We start from the raw sequence: 13,728 nt of genomic DNA on the forward strand, positions 1-13,728 counted from the left end.
AGTGTTGAAGGAATCATCAAACCTTCCTGCTATCTTCAGAGGAAATTATGCAATAATAATTCATCTGTGTCACTGAGGATATGATAATGTCACTCAGAAGTGTCTGAGGAAGTACACTAAATAAACAGAGTGATAATAAGGTGTCTTGCAGAAATGCAACTTGCTATGTCCAGTAGTTCCCACAATAACTCTATATCCTTTCCACAGTTTGTTGGCTGGCATTTTCTTCTGACCCCAGTGACTATAAAATTTTCCTAGCTTTCACAGATCTCGTCTGACTTTTTCAGTGTGGGAAAAAACATGAATGAGAACATTTTATAGCCATTTGGTTAGGATTTTGGTCCTAGGACTTCAGTTTCAAGAATTAGTTCTATGAAGCACATGTGAAATACTAATATTATGCATTTTCTAGGTATTCAGCAGCATTACAGAAGTAAGTAATAAATTATAATGTTACATAATATCTCACATAAAGGCCCATGGAAATTTTACTCATTTTTTTTGCGTAGTTAAAATAGCACTTCAGTAATACTGCTGAAAAAATAGAGGAATTACTTAAATTGGGTATTATTTTGCATGTGGCATGTAGGTAATGCACGTGTTTTTCCTACAGAGTTATCTCTTATCCAGTATGAAGATATCCTAGTTCTAAAATTTCTTTCCTTGGGGTCAAATCTTACTAGCCATACTAACCCATACTCATTGAGCAGCAGGAGATGTGTACTGCAAAAGTGTGTAAATTTTCACCTCTTTAGCTTAGGAAATAATGTAAAAGCATGTTATATCAAGCTGAAACAGCGCTAAGAATCTTGTTGTGCAAGGGGGCAATAACCAATACTAAGTCTTAGATAAATCTTAGCATTTAGTGGCTGTGCATATTTTGGGTCCTAGCCTCATGCTGTCAGAAAGGTAGCACCTTCCCAAGAACTAGTGCCTGCATCTGCATTTTTGAAAATACATTCTTTTTTCTTGTATGTACTTCCAAACAGGTGTCATGTATTTAGAGGAGGAAGCGGTCCTTGATTTAGTGCTTGGATCAGTGCTTGATACCTGTCTGGTCTGAGAAGCTGAAGGACACTGCAGTAGAAACTTGAAATTACATTAATATTGGTAGATGCAGTCCCTGAGATATGCATAAATGTAATGCTGACTAAAGCACCAGTATCCTTTGCATCTTGAGTTACTGTTGTGTCCCATGCAATTGCAGGTTTTGGAGAATGTCCTCTTGTCAGCATAGCTGGGCTCGGATCACTTGAGGAACTCACTGTACCTAGTCTGGGTGACTCTTTATCCCAGCCTTACACAAAACTCCCAAATCTCCATGTTAGTTTATTCTGTAATAACATGTCTTTCTCAGTGTTTTACACTTTAATCAGAGGCAACAATTACAGCTTTAGAGATAAGACTCAACTTAAAATCTTGGAGCATCACCAGTTCCACTCCTTTGTTCTCCTCTGTGTTTTCTGTTCCACTTTCTAGTAAGACTTATTATTGCCCTCTCTTTTTATCCCTTTTTCATTTTACACACACTGTTCTTCTCACATTATTTATCCTGATTCCTTTTACTAACTGTTCTCTCTTTCTCTCCTGAAGGGAGTCCTGCTGCTCTCAATATGCTTCCTTCAGATATGTCTCCCTTCCCCCCTCCAGCTGTTTAAATCCAGCAACTAATTTCAGCTCAAACTCATGGGATTTTTGTATTGTCTCATTCCAGCTTCAATATTGAAAGGTTAGTTGATTTTTAGGGGCTGTAATTCAAAGTGGGATTTCTTGGTTTAACGAGAAAGGATAGCAAAAATGGGCTGTAATTATGACCCAGAGTCAGATCTTGGCACCAGTGAAAGTACCCCTTAATTACCAGGTATCAGTGGAAATTGCTGTACTTTGCTGTTTGGCATACAGACACAATTACAGGAAAAGGAGATTGCAAATATGAGTGGTTTTATATGGCTCTTTGTTTTTCAAACCTGTCATGATGTTACAGAATTTAGACTTCAGAATTTATACTTAATTAATATGTTAGGATTTGCTTTCATATTAAGTAGTTGAAAGCTGGGCATGAATCTTCTTTGTAAGATTTCCTCCTGCAAATGAATCTATTAAAAAAAAAAAGCATAGTACATTTAGATTCTCTGGATATTAATGAGATGAGTGGCTACTTGTACTGCCATAATCAGGATGGTTTTATCTGGTTTGCAAAATATTGTCATATGTGCCTGAATATTTTTACATTTTTGTGAGAAACTTTCCTGTATTTTACAAGGAGCAGATTAAAAGAAAGCACCAAGATAACAGTTAGAAAATATGATTTCAGGAGTAAACAGATAGGAAGCGTCATGTGGAGTTAAGGATAAAAGTCAGGAAGTAGATAGTCAATTTTCCAGATGGAAATCTGACTGAAAAGCAGCAGCTCTGAGTTTTAAGAGGCAGAGAAGATAAAATATATGCATTTTTGAGTGAACTCAAGAGTAGCAAGGCAAGAAGTACAGTAGGTAGAGCAAGAAGCACTACAATAGTCCTCATGGGAGATATGATGAATATGTAGAGAGATGCGGGCCAAGTTTTAGGGGAAAACACTGTATTCTGGCAACACTGACATGAGAACTGATAGAATTTAGCAGCTTTTTAGATATTCAGATAGAATTTAGCAGCTTTTTAGATATTAGGTTCTAAGATATTGGATTTTAATATAAGTCAGGAACAGTGGAATTGACTGCAGAGATTTTTGAATTTCAAACTGGATGAATAAAATTTACTATACTCAATTTTTACCATGCTGATTTTTTCCCCGAGTGATTGTTCCTCCTCAGGGAATTGGAGTTCTGAAGTTGAAAATGGGTGAGGGTTTCAGTTTGAAAGGAGAATTCAAAATTATGTTCAGAAGCATGGTTTGTTGATGTCAAAGATGAAAAGCAGTAGTGGAAGAAGTTGAGTTGGGGAATGTCATCTTAGGAGAATGTGGCCCTAGCAGGAGAGATGGTGGAGCCAGAAATTCTGTAATACATTTGTGATGTTGATAACTTCAGGAGATCAAAGAACTGATTAGGAAGAATCCAGAGGGAAGTAAAACAGACATTAGGAAGATGTTTTACTAGGGTGTTCTGAATTAAATGATAGGACTAGACAAGAAAAAAATGTTTGAGGATGAACTAAAAGAGAGAATGAACAAAAAAATTGAAGGATGTGGATGTCATGAAGAGAAGGTCTGAATAGGATATGTTTAGTAAAAACACACAATGTCATTTCAAAATAACAGAGATGGCTGCTCTTCTGCCACTTTAGTCCAGACATATAACCAAACAAATCACGAAGACTTAAGGAAAAATAACATATAAGAAGTGTAAAAAAAGTAACTTACAAGAACTGTAGCAGGAGAGTAGACTGTTCATAAACAATAATTAGAGCTTCTCTTTGTTAAGTATGGAAGAGACAATTTAGGACAAGCTGAAAAGTTAAGGTTGAATTACAGCTTCAGAGAGAAGAGGATGTTCTGGTTTAGCAAGTCTAATCCCCAACCAGGAGATGCAACAGTATCACCTAATCCTGTTCCATGGCTATGCCAAATGGGACCTTAAAGTCAAACCTCAATTTTTAAATGGAATTGAAAAAATTTAGAAGTAGAGGAAGTATGGAGACTTTCTTTAGAAGTTCTCAGCAGCCTCTCAGAAGAGAAGGTAAATGCATGTGGATTAAGACTTCTTTAGTGGATAGATGATGAAATCTAAAAAATAAATAGAGTGATAGCTAAAAAGAGATGGAATCATAGTAAGAGTCATTGTTGAAACTGGTGGTAGGGACTGATGGAATAGCTAAAAAGAGATGGAATCATAGTAAAAGTCATTGTTGAAACTGGTGGTAGGGACTGATGGAAGAGAGAAGAAACACCATACACTTTTATTAGGCAGACCAGTGTGCTTTCTACGTGTATTGCTACCTGTTCTTGTAAAATATTTAGTATTCCCATATGATTATCCATAGATATCTCTCTAATTCACTATATTTTATAGAGTACATATGATAGTAAAGCTCACATCTTGGGGAAGGACAAGTGAATCTTGGTAGCATAACCTTTTTTCACTGAAAACCATGGAGAGGTAAACTAGGAATGAGATTATTACTTTTCCTTAAGCCTTTGTGATTTGTTTGGGTATATGTGTGAACTAAAGTGGCAGAAGAGCAGCCATCTCTGTTATTTCAAAATGCTATTGTTAGAACAAACTCTGTTATTTTGAATAACTTTGGGACCCCACCTGGAGCACTACATCCAGCTCTGGAATCCTCTGTACAGCAAAGACAAGGATCTGTTGGAGGGCATGTGGAGGAGGTTACGTACATGGTCACAGGTTTGGAGCACCTCTCCTAGGAAGACAGACTGATTCACTTGGGTTGTTCAGCCTGGAGAAAAGAAGGCTTTGGGGAGACCTTAGAGCAGATGGCCAGTATCTATAAGGGGCTTACAAGAAAGGTGAAGAGAGACGTTTACAAGTCTCTCTTGTATGGGAGAAATGCCTTTAAATTGAAAGAGGGTAGGTTTAGACTAGATAGAACGGAGAATTTTATTATGAAGTTGGTGAGGAACTGGAACATGTTACCCAGAGATGTGTTTGATATTCCAAATATGAATGAACTTCAGAGGAAACTTCCAGAGGATTTGGTCAATTCATGTAATTCTTTCAAATGAGTACATTATTTGTGGTTTCCAGAACATAACTAATAAAAAAATGTAAAAATGTGACTGCTGAATTGTAATCCATGTACAATGGTTACATTGAATTCAGTTCACAAACATATTCATTGATATGATCTGTTTCCTCTTCAGCCTCCAGTTGTTTGAAACATATTTACAATTGTTGGTTATTAGTCTTGGCATAAACAGGACTATTAGTGCTGCAAGAATCTGAAAACAAGCAACAAAACAAGCATTGTTTAGTAGAAATCTGAATGTTTTTGCTATATGAAGCCATCTCAGTAAATAGTTTTGCTAAATCTCTCTACTGTAGGAGTGAGGAAACAGAGGGATTTTATAATGAGTAAGTTGAAAGCTTGGTAAATGCAGTAAAATAATTTCTTTTTCTGCCATGCACCTTTCCTTCTCGTACACCAAATGAGTGTACTTAATTCCTAAAAGACTCAACAGAATGAAGCATCAGACTATAATCAGAGTGGTATAAAATGTACAGTCCTACTTTTCATAATAACCTATTCTTATTCTGTGTAATTTTACTGTATGTAACTTGGCTTTTTTAAGATCAATATGAACTTTGCATTTAAAAAAAATGTGTTGAAATCCTGATGCTGAAAAAGCAGGTAGCCTCAAAATGCTGTTATTAATTTAACAACGCAGAAGAAACAACTGTCTTGCTTGCATTTAGTGATTCATGTCTATACCCAGACTCTACACCAGTGTTACAATGATTGTTTATCTTCATTGCTGTGTCACACAGGAAAACACAACTTATGATCTCCTGGGAAAAATATACATGCTGAGATGAAAGAGAATTCACATTAGTTTTTGTACTTACAAGTATTCTTTTGGGCAGGTTGTGAGTTCCCTTTATTTTGCTTCATGCACACAGTTTAGCTGATGACTGCATCATCATATTGATGCTGAGTAGCCATGGAAGAATTACATATTGGAGCCTACCTGATAGAATGAGTTCCTGTCAGCTTCCTGTCAGTGGTTTATTTAATTTGGAGAGCGGTTGTGTGTGTGCTAGACATTAAAAAACTAAAATATACTCTTAACCTTTTTCAGGTGTATGTCTTGCAGTCACCAGTGCAGTGAACAACTCTACAGAGAATTTTGTAGCATGATATAGTTTTAGATGCTAATGGGCATCAGAAACATGACATAATTTAGTCCATAGAAGCTACCAGTGTCAAGGTTGCTGCTGTTCTGAGAGATATGTTTTGTTGATTGTAGATGGTGTTGTCAGAGAGATGTCTTATGGCCAAGCTAATGATGAGAGATTTGGGAAATCTGCTCTTTGAATTGCCAAAGGGGTTTCATCTCTGTGCACCTCCTTTGTCTATGGATGGATAAAATAGCATTTACATTCTGAAGCAGTAGTGAAAGTTTGAGTGAAAGTTCCATGAGATGTTCAGACCTGCTAAAACAAGTAAGTAAAAGGTCTTTTAGTGCCCCAAGCCAAAGACAGTCCCAAATCTTAAGCAGGCATTGGTGCTCTCCCTGTATCTCTTATACTTCAGTTATTTTTGGAAATTTAGTAAGAGCTGAGATGGTTAAGAACATGATGAACTGTGGAAACAGATCATATTTTTTGTGAATTGAGTGTTTGGAGATAGTACAATTCACAGTTCTCCAAACTGTGTCCAAATGTTCCTTTTTCAAGTGTTAAGACTTGTTTAAAAATAGAATATTCTTCATGAAAGAAACAAAAAAAACCTCACATCAACATACAGCAGTGTCTTACTGCAAAATATCAGCCTCAGCAACACTCAAACTTTTCAGAGAAATAGCTGAAATGTGCTAGTAGTGGAAGTCATCCCAAAAGCTTATTCTTGCAACTAGCTGATGAAATTTTAAAAGAAATTCAGAAAAATGTAATGAGAAGAATGACAGTCTCTTTCGTTAAATTGTGGGTGGTGTTGTGAGAGTAGCAGCACAACTCAGGCACTTTGAGAATAAACTCTCCTGCCAGGTTAATGTGTACATCAGGTACAGTGGCTTGCTGTGAAAACTCAGGCACTGGAGGTAGGTCTGTTTTCTGATTGCACCTGCACTGGCTGGAACAGTGACTGTTTCCATTCCTCAGGGACTGCAGTGCCCTCCAGGCAGTCACACTGGCCAGCTCAGCTGCTCCTGAGCTCCCCAACCTGTTCAGCCCAGATAACACCACTTACGAGAGAATTTCTGTTTGGACTGCTTGAGGTTGCTAGATTTGTTTTTAGCAACCCAGATGCACACATGCATCTCAGTAGCCCCTGCCAGAGGGAGACTTACAAGCAGCTGGGGACAGCTTGTGGGCAGTAAATTCTTTAGTCAGCACAGTTCTTGCTGGAAAAAGAGTCTGCTCATAGTCAAGGGACCCTTTCTACCATGTGTGCAAGCCTCAGACTCACTCACTGCTTTACCTGAGAGATGCTCCTCAAAGGTATCAGGAGTGTGGATATTTCAACTCTAGTTATTTTTGTGTACCAGGCTAGTTTTCATAGTGTTCTAAGATAAACTGAAGAAGGTCATACTATATGGAATAAACGGTAAACTTGAAAGTCAGGGTCTTGAAACTTCTTAGGTCTGGAGGCAAATGCTCTCCTTTCACTTACATGACATCTACAGCTTCTGTGATGGCAGAGTTGTGAGATATGAGAGCTTTAATTCATTTCTTGCTCAAAGAAAGTATTTTATTTAAAATAAAACATACAGTTTTATTTTGTGCTTAGGGGCTTGAGATGCTACTTCTAAGGTAAGTAGGTGTTAATTTGTGGGCATAGTTCAGGAAAGGACATAATAAGTCTATCATACAGTCAGTTTATCCAATTTATCTCTAATGTAAAATTTACTTATAGAGGATGATCTTTGTAACTGTATGCATCAGATAACACACCTACACATCACTTGAATATGTTAGCACCATCTGAAATTTTTTTAAAGTATGAGTAAGTGTGTCGGTGACTCATATATGAAAGATTTGGGGGAACCAAACAACTCAGCCAAGGGAGAACTGAGTAGGAAGTGGCCTGATTGCCATGGGGACAGAACTAGAGCAGATGTGGCAGTGAAGGCAGAGTGATACTGAGCTGTCCTACAACTTTTCAGAAGTATCAAAGTATTGTTTTAAAGCATTTATGGAGCATATTAAAGCATGTAACTACATGCTTTTTAAGATACTTTTCATTTTTTTCTGTCATTTCCAGCTTAATTATTACCTTTCTTTATACTGATATATGATTTTTAGCTATGGAATTCTTGTTTAAAATTTAAAAAAAAAAATTTTCTCTATTGTGGGTTGGTACTGCATTATTTTGGATTTCAGATCTAATATGAACTCCATAGAGGTATTTTCTAATGTTTTTTGAGAAATTTGTGCCCCCAAGGGTTACGTTTTTCTTACAAGCTGTAATGTTTTCTTTTGAAAAATGTCTTCTAATTGGAAATAAATGTCTTGGATTACAGTATATTGTACAGGGTACTGCTACTATGTATAAATGGAGTTTAAGGTCTGAAGTTCCTTTTTCTTAAGGTTTTTTAATATGAATGGGAGTTTTTTTGTGAGCTTAAATCTTTGGTAATTTTAAGCAATCCAGGTTCCTGAAATCTTACCATTTGAGAGTATAGATGTTTTCAAAACTGGTCACTTTTAGAATAGATTCAAAGCATGAAGGGATTTTATTAGAAGCATCCAACTGTGTATATTTTCAAAGAATTAGATTCCTCTGGATACAGTATTTGTTGTAAAGCAGTGGTTTCTTATAAAGCCTAAAATATTGAAGTTTAGTTTAGTAAAATGTTTTGTTTCATATTCTGCCAAAAATATACAAAGCTATACTAAGTTATGGCATTTGCAGCAATACTGTATGTCATCCTGCTTCATGGATTTTACAGTGACAGGGAGATAGGATCTTATGTGTAAGATAGGACCAGAACTTAATGGTCACTAATCCTGTTGTAAAAATAAGATCTGATGAGTTTGAAAGGACTGTGACGTGTTTATGCATTGGAAAAATATGACATTACTTGGATGCTAGCAGTACCATTTAATATGAGAGTTTTTCATATTAAGATCTGAAATGGGGCAAAATTAGTTAAAAGAAGCCAGAGGGTTCTAATTTTTCTCAAGGTATTTGATGACTCCCTTTTACTGGCATCCTAAATGCTGTTTCTTAAAACAGATCGTAACATGTATAGTGTTCATGCAGTGTCACACCCCAGTGGGTCTGTAAGGCAAAGACCAAAAGGGTTACTCTAAAGGATGATGGCAATAACAGGAACTCCTCTGTAATTGCAGTGCTGATCTGTGTGACAGATACAAAATTCTTTTCTCTCCTCATTTGATAGACTGAAGTTAAAATATTTAAATAAAGATGGGATACTATAAAACAACTGCTCAAGAAAATTCACAAAGAATATGTGTACTGTCAAAAGTTTCCAAGTTGTCATTAGCCAAGGGACTAAACACAGTAGTATGGAAAAGAGTGCTACTGATTTGTGAGAATCAATGATAAACTAAGCTCCAGATTGCTGGAACGGACTAAGCATTTGAGGTTTTTATCAGACTCATCTTCTGTGAATTTGCTTACACCTATTTATCTGTTTTCTTAGCCTGTGGCTATTTGACAAAGTTCAAGATTCTTCTTCTATCTCTGTTTTATCACCAGATTCTAGGAACTAATGATAGTCAGGGTCAGAAGGTTAGCACTTTCTGGTTATTCTAGAGAAAGCTGTTTTCTCTTGTGCTTGCAGAATCCCCAGGTGGACAGGTTTTTTAGTACAGAGCTACAAACTCACTGTATGTTTTTTCACAATGTTCATTTACTTTTGATCATTAATTCACAACACAGTTTAAAAAATGGGGTAAGATCATACATGTGGATCTAGTAGTGTCTGAGCTGGCATGCTAAGATCCTCTGTTGAGGCTGGGAAACGACTTCTAGTTCCACTGCTGTAATGTTCATGCATTTAATGCTAAATAATAATTGTGCAAAAGACAGGTACTCCTGTTATTGCAGACTTGAATCCAAATGAACATTTTCCTACCCAAGTCCAGTATAGTTGGCCATAGCATGATTGATGACCTCAATGACTTTTGCATTACTATAGCAGGAGGAGAATTTTCTTTACTCTCTTTGGCTTATGGAGCTGAGGAGGAAAAGCATCCCAAGTCTGCTATTCCCAGAGTGTGGGCTGGTATTACATTATTATCACAAAAATACACACCCTTAGCCATGCCTCCTGGCAGCCAAAAGGAGTACCTTTGTAGGACTATGGCAGTTCTGGAGGGTATGCTTCCTAAATTTTTCTTTTACCTGTAAGTTTTAAAATTTATTTGCTTCCCATCTCTGGAGAAAAATTATGTGATTGGAACTTTACCTTACATGACTGAAGAGCCCTGTGAAATTGTTAATACCTCTGCTCATCCTACAACATACACAGATTTAATTTCTATGTTTTAAATATTATCTTAGAGAATAAAAATAAGCAAGAGTACAAGAAAATCTCAGATTATAGTATGTGAAAACTGACCTGAATTTTGAGGATTTATTGTGTTTCTGATATGCATACAAGTCAAAATCTTTGTTATAGTATGTTCTTGATTTCATTCTTGCTGAACTTTTTAAGTGTTTGGGTGCTGTTTATGCCATGTGGTGTTGCAATCTTACTGCCTCATTCTTAAACAAAAGAACCCATTTAACCAATGCTAAGCAAGTATAGAAAATTTAATTGCTAAATCAGAAATGAAAAAGTAAAATAATTTATTGCCTATAATCCTTATTAACCAAGTTAACTGGTCTGAGTTCTGCTTCGATTTATGGCAGTTTGGCCCTTTTTTAAGATAGCTTACCTTCCTTGGATTAAATACAGAGAAGGCATGCAGGAGCCCTGGTACACAAAAAATTACTGAGTGTTTGAACAGATGATTACAAGCAATTCCATTTATGAAGTTTAAGAATTCATTGTTTCCCAGAGTGTTGTTAAAGTGGAATGACCTGCCTTGCTTTTACAGTAGGGAAGAAATATACCCAGGTGTTACCACAGGTCAGCTGATAAGGAGTACTTTGCTGTCAGTAAGTTCACTGTTTGTCTTTCTCTGTCCAAAGCCAACTTCCTCATTGCAAAACTCTGGCCTTCCCTGGAACTGGATAGACTAGCTTCAGTTTGAAGCATTTCCAAACCTGAGTGGAGGAGCTTTTTGTTAAGGAATAACAACAAGGAAGAAATAGAATAAAAAAAATAAGTAAATCTTTACATGAGTTACATTATAGATCTACCCCTACAGAAGTAAAATATGTCTTACTCTGTGGTAACTAGAACTCTGCTAGATATACATCTACAGCAGTCTAAAATTTGCTATCACCTGTTATCCTGGCAATAGCAATAAGGCCAGGCTCAGTGCAGCACAGTCAGTGGTGCGGTCAGCTCAGGAAGGCAGCTTTAAAGCTCTCAGAGCTGCTCAAAGCTGTCAGTGCTTCAACCTGTACATCCTTGCAGGAAAGGGGTTGTTCTGGCAGTGGGTGTGTGCCAGTTTACTGGATTCCATTCCCACTTGGCTCAGCATTGTTGGATTGTTTGCAAGGTATTCAAGGCACCTCTTAAAAATATATCAGTGACCTGGCACTTGACTATTTTGAATGTGGGTGTACCCCAAAGTTTGTAGTCTGGCCTTTGGTATACATTTGGTTCTGGGTAAAGGAAGGCAAACTTTCTAGTCTTCACTTGGAAGTGATTCACATCATTCCCACTCATTTGTACAAGTCTCCAGATTAGCAGTACTTACTAGTTGCCCTCTGAACTAGTTGTTCCTGCTTAAGCCTGAATACTCCTTCTAGCTGCCTGCCATGAAAACTGACAGCTCATTTTCTCACCCTTAAGGTCTTTTATTCTTAGCTGTTTTTCTTGAGAGAAGAAACCCAAAATTGTGTTGATTCAAGTGGATGTTGTTTCTAAGTACAGCATTTTATATACTACCACTCACCTTCTGCTGATTCACTGAGGATATTTCATAGCCATATTTTAAATATCAGTTTGACTTTACCTATTAGCCAGAATAGGTTCACAGATCCTGTAAATGCCATACTGACACTTCCCCACCAACTTACTCATATTTTGAAGTATTTCTCAGGAGGCAGGTTGCAAAGCAATTTAGTTACATATTATGATCCGAGGGACAGCTGAATGGTCTGTCATCCTTCCTGGAAAACCCAGTTGTAGGAGGTGGAATGATGGTGTAAAGTGAAAGAGCTGCCCTAATGGGAATTCCCAGGTTGGAGGATCTGCTGTATGAACCAAGGGGACAAAAACAACATAGAACAGGCCTGATGTCACATTCTTCTTTGTTTTGAGTTTTCCTGATGAATTTTGGAAAAAAAAGGTAACCACATTTTTAAATAAATTCTATATGAACTCTGCAGACTGTAGTAATTAGATGTGCGATAATGACCTTGTGTCCATATTTAACAATTTAGTTATGCATTTAAGCTGTTCTGTTAAAGCTGCTTTTTTTGCCATGATTAAAGAATCTTTGTTTCACTGAGTCCAGTATTAATGTATTCCAGATTCTTTTTCTTCAGAAGAGTAACAGATGTTCACAGTTTGGTGCAATTTTCAGATGAGCAATGCTGTTTATAATGAATTTTCCTGAGACCACCCAACTCATTTCACTTGTAACTTGAACTATGTCCAAGTGTTGATCTCAAGAGATGTAAAAGAGATGTAATAGTTCGGTGCCCCACCCAGTTCAAAACACATGACTTAGTATAGATGGAATTTAAATATGTATACTTCCAATCTGCATAGAGAGCTAAAGTTTTATCTTGTGTGCCATGAAAAATGGTGGTGGAAATAACATTCTTGCTTTAATTAATCAAGTATTCCTAGAATTAACTAAAATTATAAGACAAAGATGAACAAGTGAAAAACCACAACCCAGTAATTAAAACCAAAGAAACTGAGATTTATTCTGGAAAATGCAGATTTTTTAAGCACTGAAAAAAAATAGAAATATAGCTTGGGATGTGGGAATGTGACAAAATGCATCACGTCTTGTCAGAAACAGCTGCAATAAATTTTGTGCTACATTAACCAAAATATAGTATGATTTAGACCTGTCTGTATCCAAGCCAATATATTTAATGTCAAATATTAAAAAAAAAAAAGGTTGATAGGGTTTAGGGATATTAGAAAACAAGTATTGAGGAGCTTTGGGTGACAGAAAATGAAGCTTCAATTCATATTTCTGCATTTATAAGAAATCTCAGAGACTCAATTATATCAGTTGGAACAACTCACAAAGGAAGAAAGAAGCTCTGAATGACTTGAGAAAATTAAACAAACAGTTCTGAATTGACCATTAATTGGTACTGAATGAAACAGATTTTTTTTCTTTCCTGACATTCATTATACCTTATATTTAACATTTAGTGCAGTGTTATTTTGAGATTATAAACTGATAACTCAGAAAAAAAATTGCACTGAGAGGTTTCCATGGCAACCATAGTGTGCAAATTATCTATGTGAACATTATGATCAGGATAATGTCACACCATGGTATTGAGCCTTGCTGTTTGGCAGGTATGTATTTTACAACTTGAATTAAGTTATAAGTGTAGATAGTTATAAATGGCATTAAAATCAATTATCTGAATTTTTTTTTAGCAAGAGAATTGCTCTCCAGTGTGATGCAAGGAATTTCTTTAATTTTTTTGAAAATACCTTGTCTGGAGGGGTCTGAGCTGCGTATAGAAAAACCATGTAGAAAATGATATGGTTTTAGGGACTATGAATACTCAGCCTTGTCCTTTGCCAGCACTCATTCTCCAGTCAGAACTCCAGGGTTTTCATAAATGTATGCAGTTGTGTCCCGACAGCCAATGTGTGAATGCAGAGACTGACGGGATGCTGTGATCCCCCTGCTCTCAATGGCTTTTGTGTTTGCTTAGCTGCTTGCCAGCAATGAAGATGCTATTTCAGCATCTTCCTTTCAGCTGAAGCCAGAAATACCAAAAGCAAAGGAAACAGTGCTGCTGTGAATACTGTAGAAAGAGAGGGTT

At 36.7% G+C, this 13,728-nt stretch overlaps 1 protein-coding gene across 5 annotated transcripts in view; it reads left to right on the forward strand.

Annotated features, from left to right (window-relative positions):
* The window catches only part of PRTFDC1 (phosphoribosyl transferase domain containing 1), a 42,967-nt gene that overhangs the window by 6,436 nt on the left and 22,803 nt on the right, over positions 1-13,728 (forward strand). The window lies entirely within an intron of this gene.

The sequence above is a fragment of the Haemorhous mexicanus genome, chromosome 1 (genome assembly GCF_027477595.1).
Source record: "Haemorhous mexicanus isolate bHaeMex1 chromosome 1, bHaeMex1.pri, whole genome shotgun sequence".
NCBI classification, from domain to species: Eukaryota; Metazoa; Chordata; class Aves; order Passeriformes; family Fringillidae; genus Haemorhous; species Haemorhous mexicanus.